We start from the raw sequence: 7,905 nt of genomic DNA on the forward strand, positions 1-7,905 counted from the left end.
AGGTGTGGATTTTTAAACAAGGGGATACTTGTCCCAACAGGGGAAAATGGCAATAGCTATTGTCCTCCACCACTTTTTAGCAATGCCAGTGCACAATGTGGTTGGTGTGACAAGGAGCAGCTGAGGTGCCTGCAGAGTGCAACTCCTACACACAACTGTCACCCTGGCTTCCTCCACATCTGTGTTGTGGAAACACCTCCTTTGTCCATGAAAAGCCCGGTGGAAGTGGAGCGTGCTGATGTGAGAGTCACTGGTAGCACTACTACAGCAATGAACATGGAGAGAAAGTGGCTGCTTCTGACTTTCTATGGTTTATGTCATACAGGACCCAAACAGGACCAGAGTTCCCTTCAGCTGAACAATGTATGGTCTCAGGAAAGACAGCCCTTGCCTTGAAAATGTCCCTGGAGAAGGCAGATAAAGGTAAGAGAAAGGAAGTCTTATAATGTCCTGTTTATAGCACAGAGACCTCACAGACCATCTGCCCCACACCTATCACATCCAGCATAGTTTTTAACAATTGCTTTTAATGTGTCAAAGAAACACCTGTATTTTCAAGCGTGATCTTCATGGCAGGTGATCATGACATGGAAAAAATCTGCTCCAAAGTGTCCAGATGGTAGCAGTGAGAAACTGAACTCCTCTAGGAACACAGAGGAGCTGTTTGGGTGATAGCTGGATGTTTAAGAAGACCCACGTTCCTCTGATTACCTGCCAGTGGTATCAGGGAGGCTGGTGTTGGAGTGAGTCACTATGTCAAGATGTCCTGAGCACCAGGCCTGGGCCAAAGGCTCATCTTTCATTAAGTCCACCTTTCCAATCGTCAGAAGGCTAAAGGGAGATCTCCTTTCTGGTTATGGAGAAGAGTCAAACTTTTCTCAGATGTGCACAGTGAAAGAGCAGGAGGAAACAGTCACCTATTGTAGCAAAGGATAGGACATTAAAAAAAACTTCTCCGAGAGCAGCCTGCTCTCTTGGCAAAGGTGGCCATGCTATGAGCAGGGGTTGGACCAAATGAAGGCAATGCATCCCTTCCAGTCTAAATTGTTCCATAATTTTTATGAGTGTTGTCCCCAGGCAGCAGCATCAGGAAGAAGCCATCACTTTCAGACCCGGGGGCTCAGCTGCCTGGTGCACACAGTGGGATGCAGGGACGCCTCAGGAGTTTTCATATCTTCCTGGGTGATTTGACCATGTTTCCTGCCTCAGAGGTGATTGGTGTGTAAAGCACTAGGGACCTGTGAGGCTGCAGTTTATTTCAAGCACCTTCAAAAGCAAAAAACCCACTGCACTTTGAATGCAACATCAAGCAGCTGAGAAGGGTAGATGAATACCCTGTAGGCTCTACTTAGGGCAGCCGGCTGGAAGATAAGTGCGAATTAAACCATATCTTTTTTGGAGTGAGGATTCACTAGAGCAAGGGTTGAAATCCTGGAGTCCCGCTCTCCCTTGTCCCCACATCTCCCCAGATACCAGCCCCTGTGCTGTGCTCTTTCCAGATAATCTGCTGGAGGGAAGGCCCTAAAAAGCCTTTCCTGATGTAAGGGGTGCCCCTCTGTCAGGCTGGAGGAAGAGGAAGGCTGGGGTGGCCCCAGAAAGGCTTCTGGCTGCGAGCACTGAGCAGAAGCAAACACCCCTAGACACCAGTGTATAAGTCGTTGGGAGAGGTGGAACTTGACCCACCTCAGGCGTTCCTGAAGCATAACTTGGGCATCCCCGCACATACCAGGCTGGCTGTAGTGAGTCCTGTTTCCCAGGTGCTATGTCTTCCCATATACCTCCTAGGGAGCCTCCATGCCTCCATTGGTGAGTCTACTGATTTGCAGGATGCACAGGAGTCTGGCCCTGAGGTTGATGTCATTATGTGAGTTTAGCATAGAGGGACCCAACAACCAGCCCAGCATCACAGAGTAGGTTTGAAATGGTGGTGGAATGTGGTCTTCCAAGGCAATGTCGCTGACTTAGGCTTTGTTGCTCACTAGATTATGTTCTTTCATTCTGTCTCTGGAAATCCAGCCCTTGGAGTTGTGACACTACTGGAGAATCTTGGTTTGGGATTTTCTAAAGGATGTTCCTAACCCTTTGTGCTACAGAAAAATTACTGCAAACACAGTACCTCTCCTCTTCCCCTGCTGCAAAAGCAATTGGGGAGCCCAGATCCACACATTTTAAATCTTGCCATTTTAAACCAGTCATAGAACTTTTGAACACTTGGAGCTGACAGTCCTACAGCATAGAGGTCCTTGTGCTTAGACCACCCAGTCTTTGCAAAGTTCTGCACAGATACACGTCTTCAATTTGTAATGTGTTTTGCAAAAGCTGCTTCAGTTTCTTGAAACAGGCACTTGATACCTTGAACATTCACATTCCGAAGCACTGGGCTCTTGGAGTATTCATGTGCTTTTTGTCTGTGTGATGGAGAGGCTGCTGTCACTCAGTCGGGAGGAAGATAACGTATGCAGTTGCATATTCGGGTTGCTCAACTTCTAGACTGTTGAACAGACTCCCTAAGTGGTGCCTCAGTCATTTGTTCAGCTTTCAAATGAATATCCCAGAGAGGTCTGCATTTTCTGGCTCAGAAAGACTTTCAAGCACAGTGAATCAAAAAGGGGATGATTTTTGAAGCACTTGTATGGGAAATTTATGGCTTTGCCTTAAAAACTCAGATTGTGCCTTCTCATGGGAAACAGGGGATGGGTAAGTATAAATCAACCTGCTCTAAATGGAATGGCTTCAGAAAGAGAAATCTGGTGCAAAGAATGTGTTCTTTGTTGTGGAATTAACCTGAGCTCAAACCCAGTGTTATCACTTCATACATCTGCCCACACAAGATCCTCTGGCATGAGTCTGGTGACACTTCCCAGCCAGGTGTGCTAGTGTGAGTAGTAGCAGAGTCAGCTTGCACCGAGGATGCAGGCTAAAGAACCTTGCTCGGAGCATTCCTGTAATTTTCCAACTGTGCCAGGAAAGACAGAGAGGTTTTCACAGTACTAACCAGGGAAAAGAGCAGAATACGTTGGTCCGGGACAGCACAAGAGGCTGGTTACCCCATGATTCACACCCAGCCTTGGCTACCGCACAGCCTGTGATGGTCATCCAGGATAGCTGATACGAAAGCAAACCATGAACTGCTCTGCTGGGACAGAGAGCAAAAAACCCCATTAAACTGCTATGGAGAAACAATCCCATGTTCATTCTTGATTAGTTTATATTGAAACATGGCTGCTGATGGGTTATTTTGGTGGAAAAGGCAAGCACTCAGTATGTACCTTGTCCTGCTGCATGGGTGGAGTTTCATAAAATTGGCTGGAGCCCTTCCACATACAGCAAATGGCAGGATTAGCAGTGATGCTTTGCAAATATCCCTCTTACTCAAACAACCTATTAACTAAAATGCTCCAGTGAGCTGCAATCACTAGTAGGGATGTTTTAGTTTATAGTTTCTATGGTGAAGAGTGTTTCTGGAAGCTGGGCTAGGCGGCTCTTTCCCCTCCACTTGGAAACATCGCGCTGAAGTAAGTGGAGATCATCAGATGCTTTGAAACATGTTCTTTTGCAAAAAAGTTCCCCTTTGAACATTTGATCATAAAAATTCAGTTACATGATGCTACAGGCTGTGGGGTAAATTGTGTGGCTGGATGATTGTCTAGCAAGTTGCACAAAACTAGATGCAAGTTCAGAAAACAAGCAGGCATTGCCTGAGTTTGCAGCTCTGATGAACTGTCACAGAGCAGAAGGATGGAAAGCTTGTGGCATCACACAGGGCGCTGGGCAGTGCTGATGCTGAGCGCCATATGGAGCAAATATCAGCATTAAAGCACAGGACATGGAGCTAAGAGACAGGTCCCACTGATAGCTCTGATGACAGGTTTGCTGCCTGTCCCTCCGCTCTGTGATCTGGAACAATGACCCAAGCCAGCCCCAGGGTTATTGGAAGCATCTGCCAATGACTCTGGTTGCTGGTGTCAGCCCCTTTGGCAGATGGGGAGGAAGAGAAGGCAGAGCAGAAAGGTGCTGGGTAAATGTGGGCTGCAAAAGGGCAACAATTCTGTTTGTAGGTGTTAGCTTGGTGGCACCTGGAGAGGACTGAGCACTAACACTTGGGACAGGCAGCAAGGTTAGTGCCAGCAGCAGAGTTTGGCTGACCATTGCTACAGACACAGGTTTGGCTCCTGAGATCTCTCGTGGCTGTTTGCATCCAACAGAGGCAGCTGTGTCCTGGGGAGGGGTGTAGCAACATCAGGCAACTGCTGGTAGGAACATAGAATATTCGAGCTATTCTGGCTTTTGTGTATTAAGCTCAGCATCAGCACCAGAAATGCAATGTGAAAGCAAATGTCAAAAAGCAGAAAAGTCAAGAAGTGAAGAGAGGCAGCTTCTGGTAACTATATGCACGTTTCCACTCATTAATTTGAGATGTAACCCCTAAATCATGCCAGCCTTGCCAATATGTTTTATGCAAACTGTTACTGTCTCCAGGAGCTGCAAGCAAAAAATCCTGTTGTTATACTCATGTTGATATCATGTATAATGATTCTTGTCCAATTTGGAAAGCAGCAGGATTCAGTGTCACATTGTGTGGGTATTAGAAGCATTATTTGGTAGTCTGTTTTAATTTTAAACATTTCTGAAATGTTAGGCATTGAAATTGCTGCTTTTAAGTTTGGGGTACAAAAGGAAAAGAAGAGTGTCACTGCTTTCAACTGGTGTGTCATCTCGATGCCGTGCTCTTAATGGGGAACACTTAACAACTGCTCAGCAGCCTTCCTCCTGCCCTGAAAAGAGACAGCCAAATCAACCTTGCGGTGGCACTGTCTCCTGGACCAGATCCTACAGGTGAGAAAGTTTGGGAATCCCAGAGGTGTATGTGACTGTGGATGTCAGATGTAAGAGCGCAGAGCACTTTACTGAGGAAAGGTAGATACTCCCAGGAGAGTAAAGATGGGGGGGTTGAAAAATTGGGGACTGAACATATAAATCTCCTTGTGTGACTACAGCTCAGATAGAAGAAGGGGCTCTACCTATGTTTGTGGTGAAAGAAGAACCAGCAAGTGACACTTTTCCTGGTTAATCCTTCTTCTGAATCATTTATGGGTGTTTTGAGGCTGCTTATGAAGTTCAGAGGCATTAGGCTGGAGAAGAAAGTGTGGAGAGGCGTTGCATGTGCTGTCACCCCCCTGGTGGTGTGTCCATCTGCTCTCGTGTGCTAACGAAGACCTGCTGCGCGATGCCTTTCAGGAGCTCCAATCTTCAGGGCCTTTTGCATCAATCTTTAATATGCTTTTTTTGTGCTTGTCATGTAGGAATTCAAAGACAGAAAATGAGCTGCTTAGCAAAGATGGGACATATTAGCTGACTTCTACTCCAGGCTGTAGGCCAAATCCATCAGCCTCTAGTGCAGAAGACACTAGCCTGGGCTACATGCTCCTTTGCAGTTTTTTTCCAAAAAGAAGTGGGAAATACATCAGCACCGTAAGGGATCCCATCCTGTGTTTTTTAATGTTTCCTTTGTTTGAGCTACCCGATCTCTCCAGGAAGACACATAAGGAAAGTTCTCAGTGGAGGCTCAGCAAAGCTGCCAAGAAAAGCACACCACATGAACAGGGGCACAAACACTTCAAAAGTAAGCTCCAACAACAGTCCAAATGCCCAAATTCAGTGTATTGTCCATCTAGAAGCAGGCCCACAAAGTCAAAGGAATTGCCTCTGTACGTATCTGATCTCAGAGGAGCATTGGGTTGGAGGTTGAGCACAAGTTGACCAGATGAATGACTGTGCACAAGTACAACTTCACCAGACCTAGCCTAGCAGCGTGGCACTGCTGGGGTTGCTTTATACCTTTGTGATGAAATATGAGTATCCTCATTAGCTATTTTCATGTTAGACATTGGAGATTCCTGCTTTCTCATGTGTTTGTGTCCAGAGTGTTTTGCTTTGAGCTGGTAGCAAACAATTGCTCAAAGGGTAACGGTATCATTCTAGGAATTAAAATAAATCCATGAAGAGATCTAGTTTAACTGTGGGTCAATTCAGTGTACAGAGTGTTATCTGTTCTTAGTAGCCAGTAGAAAGACTGGTATATGCAAGTTTTTGAGTTAGTACTGGCATAGTCCTGATAAAATTCATCTTGTGAATTCTAGTCATGATCTTAAAGTTGAGTAAAAAGTACTGAGAAGGAAGGTGACATCGTAAAGCCGAATAAATAGTGGTGGCTTGTAAAACCTGAAATATCAAAATAAGTATCTTGAGTGCAGTGCTAATCACAGTGGATTTGGAGTGGAAATGAGCTCTTCCAGTTTCTTCTGAAATCTGTCTGTGGAGCAGAGCTGATGGTCACTCTAGGAACACTTAATGTTTGATAGTTAGCATCATATGCTCTGTGCCAGTATGTCTCATTTGGTTTGTGTGCGTTGAACTTTTATAAATTAACTACTCTGCAGTGGTATAGTACTTACAAACCTACCTACTGCGATGCATCGCCTACAGCATATGTTGCTCTGTTGTTTATGAACACTTCAAGCGTGACCGCATTATAGTGATAGCTGTATAGCAATAGCTGTATTCTGCTCTGGTGTAAAGCTTGGGCCTTATCCTTCCATCTGCAGTCATGCTTCTGCTAAAAGCCCTCATCCTCTTATGTTTAAGGCATGAAAAAGTGTGGAAATTTCCTTCTAAGTAGGAATAGTTCCACAAGCAGGAAGATTTTGCTAAAATGTTGCAGCATCTGGTTTTCATTTTGGGAATCAGTGATTTATCCTGTTCTCTAAGACTAAGACACATGAGGTCAAATGACTTCAGTTAAGGCACTGAGTTGGTGGATCAGGTTGATTTACGTCTCAAGGTGCTCCTAGTTCTTTCCTTTGGCCAGCAGATGTTACAAACCAATACAAAAGATAGTTTACAGCATTAATGCGGTATTGCCTGTCTCTTCCTCTGTAACCTATGCACACCTATATATTAAGACTCTGTAACATCATACAAGTGTTTTCCCAAGCCTGTATATGTTTTCTGATTAGATATGTGTGCTGGATTTATCCAAATCCCTACTTAAGTGCTGTACTCTATGTATCTAGGTCATTTGCACAATACTTTTTATTGTAAATCTGGAATAACAAGCACAGCTCTTGGCAGAGTTCTGCATGGAAGAATCACTTTATGTCTTCATATAAATGCATGTGAGCTTTCCTGAATAATAATAAAAAAAAGGAACAAATTATTTAATTTGTCTATGGTTTTCCTGGCAACTCAAGAGTATTCAGGAAAGGTAACTGGAAAGGCTCAGAGCTGATGCTTTTATTTGACTTTTAAACACAAGTGTTGGGCAGCTCTTGGATCATTTCACCTGCCTCCTTCAGTCTCAACACACTCTCAGTTTGGCCCCAGGCACCTGCAGTGGAGAACACAACAAAACCCTGCCGGTTTTGTCCTTGCTGGAGCCAGCTCACCCGCCCAGCTGGGTTCTGCTGGCAGCCCCCTCTCTGGTCAGGCTGCTAGCGAGAGGGACCGTACGCCAAAAAGCTGCCCCAAAGCAGGGCAGGCACAGCTCGAGCCTTGGGCAGGGTATGGATCAGGCATCTCTGTGTGGGTACAAGCAACTCAGGTATTTCCTGCTGGCTCCCTCCCACCACAGGGTCTCTCCTGCTTGCAGACAGGATCCCGCTGCTGTAGGTGCTGTGAAGGTATTTCCAATGCAAAGCAACCAAAAGGCAGTTGCTACCCTGAAGAGTTTAAAATCTAATTGCTTGGAAGGAAAGCTTTGGCTCGAATACATTAGTGGTTATCATGACTGGAGCCAGATGCTAGGTTGTGGCAGAATCACCTATTGCAGAAACCAGGTAATTGCATGTCTGAGTTATTTGTGAGTTGAATCAGTTCTTTCTTATTTGCTGAAATGAAATGCAAGCA

At 45.3% G+C, this 7,905-nt stretch overlaps 1 long non-coding RNA gene across 2 annotated transcripts; it reads left to right on the forward strand.

Annotated features, from left to right (window-relative positions):
- The first annotated feature begins 240 nt into the window (after window positions 1-240).
- LOC136017176 (uncharacterized) lies at window positions 241-7,216 on the forward strand. 2 transcript variants are annotated; one of them, XR_010613853.1, is made up of 3 exons: window positions 241-423; window positions 4,640-4,836; window positions 5,304-7,216. It is a non-coding gene; the product is annotated as an uncharacterized LOC136017176 (long non-coding RNA). The 2 variants fall into 2 exon arrangements; XR_010613852.1 differs by lacking the exon at window positions 241-423 and having other exon boundaries at window positions 4,458-4,836.
- Window positions 7,217-7,905: the final 689 nt, after the last annotated feature.

Source organism: Lathamus discolor, chromosome 6 (genome assembly GCF_037157495.1).
Source record: "Lathamus discolor isolate bLatDis1 chromosome 6, bLatDis1.hap1, whole genome shotgun sequence".
NCBI lineage: Eukaryota > Metazoa > Chordata > Aves > Psittaciformes > Psittacidae > Lathamus > Lathamus discolor.